The sequence below is a fragment of the Oryx dammah genome, unplaced genomic scaffold, assembly GCF_014754425.2.
Source record: "Oryx dammah isolate SB20612 unplaced genomic scaffold, SCBI_Odam_1.1 HiC_scaffold_3, whole genome shotgun sequence".
Classification (NCBI taxonomy): Eukaryota; Metazoa; Chordata; class Mammalia; order Artiodactyla; family Bovidae; genus Oryx; species Oryx dammah.
Window position 1 is genome coordinate 111,965,913 of NW_024070187.1, and position 884 is coordinate 111,966,796.

Genomic DNA, 884 nt, shown 5'->3' on the forward strand with positions numbered 1-884 from the left:
GCGGTTCCTAAACTTGTCTGCACATTACGCAGCTTTCAAAACCGTATCTTACCTCCAGAGACTGTGATTTAGTTGGTCTGAGGCGTGGCCTAGCGTTTAAATTTTTCAAAGATCTTCAGGTGATAGAGAAGTGCAGACAAGTTTGGGGAGGAGCGGCGCTGTGCCCTGTCTACCGGCTCAATAAGAGAACTGTCAGAAAAGCCTGTTTTACGGATGAAGAGATAAGGCCCGGCCGGGAAGGCCTCAAAGCGATATGCTCAAGGCTCCACGTTCCGGGCCCGAGCTCCGATCTTGCTCACCTGGCCTCCAGCTTGCGGCCAGGTGGGGGGCGGGACCTTCCTCTCCCACACACCTGCTCGGGGGTGGGCAGGGCCACCCATCGATGCGCTCCGCCGCTCGGCTCCCCACGCCTGGTCGCTGCCCGCTCGTGCCCCTTCCCCCTCCCAGCCGCTTCCCACTTCCAAGATGGCCGCGGGTGGAGCCGACCAGGTAAGGAGGCCCCCTGGTGGGTGTCCACGGGGGCTCTGCGGGCATGAAGATTCCCTCAGGCCTCCCCTCGCGGCCCTTCTTGGCCTTCGGGAGAGAAAAGGGCGGGCAATGCCGTCCCGGGGCCTGTGGAGAGCGGGCGACCGGGCCGGAGAAGGGGCAGAGAGACGAGCGTCGAGCTTAAGTCGTATCGGCAGAGCCCCGGTGGCCCTTCTCGGGAGAATTTTTTTTTTTTTTTTTTTTTTTTTTTTTTTTTTTTTTTTGTGGGAAGCGGCTGGGAGGGGGAAGGGGCACGAGCGGGCAGCGACCAGGCGTGGGGAGCCGAGCGGCGGAGCGCATCGATGGGTGGCCCTGCCCACCCCCGAGCAGGTGTGTGGGAGAGGAAGGTCCCGCCCCCC

General features: G+C 61.7%; 1 protein-coding gene across 3 annotated transcripts in view; it reads left to right on the top strand.

Moving 5' to 3' along the window:
• The first annotated feature begins 428 nt into the window (after window positions 1-428).
• The window catches only part of TBC1D14 (TBC1 domain family member 14), a 119,229-nt gene continuing 118,773 nt past the window's right edge, over window positions 429-884 (top strand). For all 3 annotated transcript variants that reach the window (XM_040237592.1, XM_040237594.1, XM_040237595.1), the window contains exon 1: window positions 429-489. The gene's annotated coding sequence lies outside the window, so the exon portion shown is untranslated. The remainder of the gene's footprint in view (window positions 490-884) is intronic.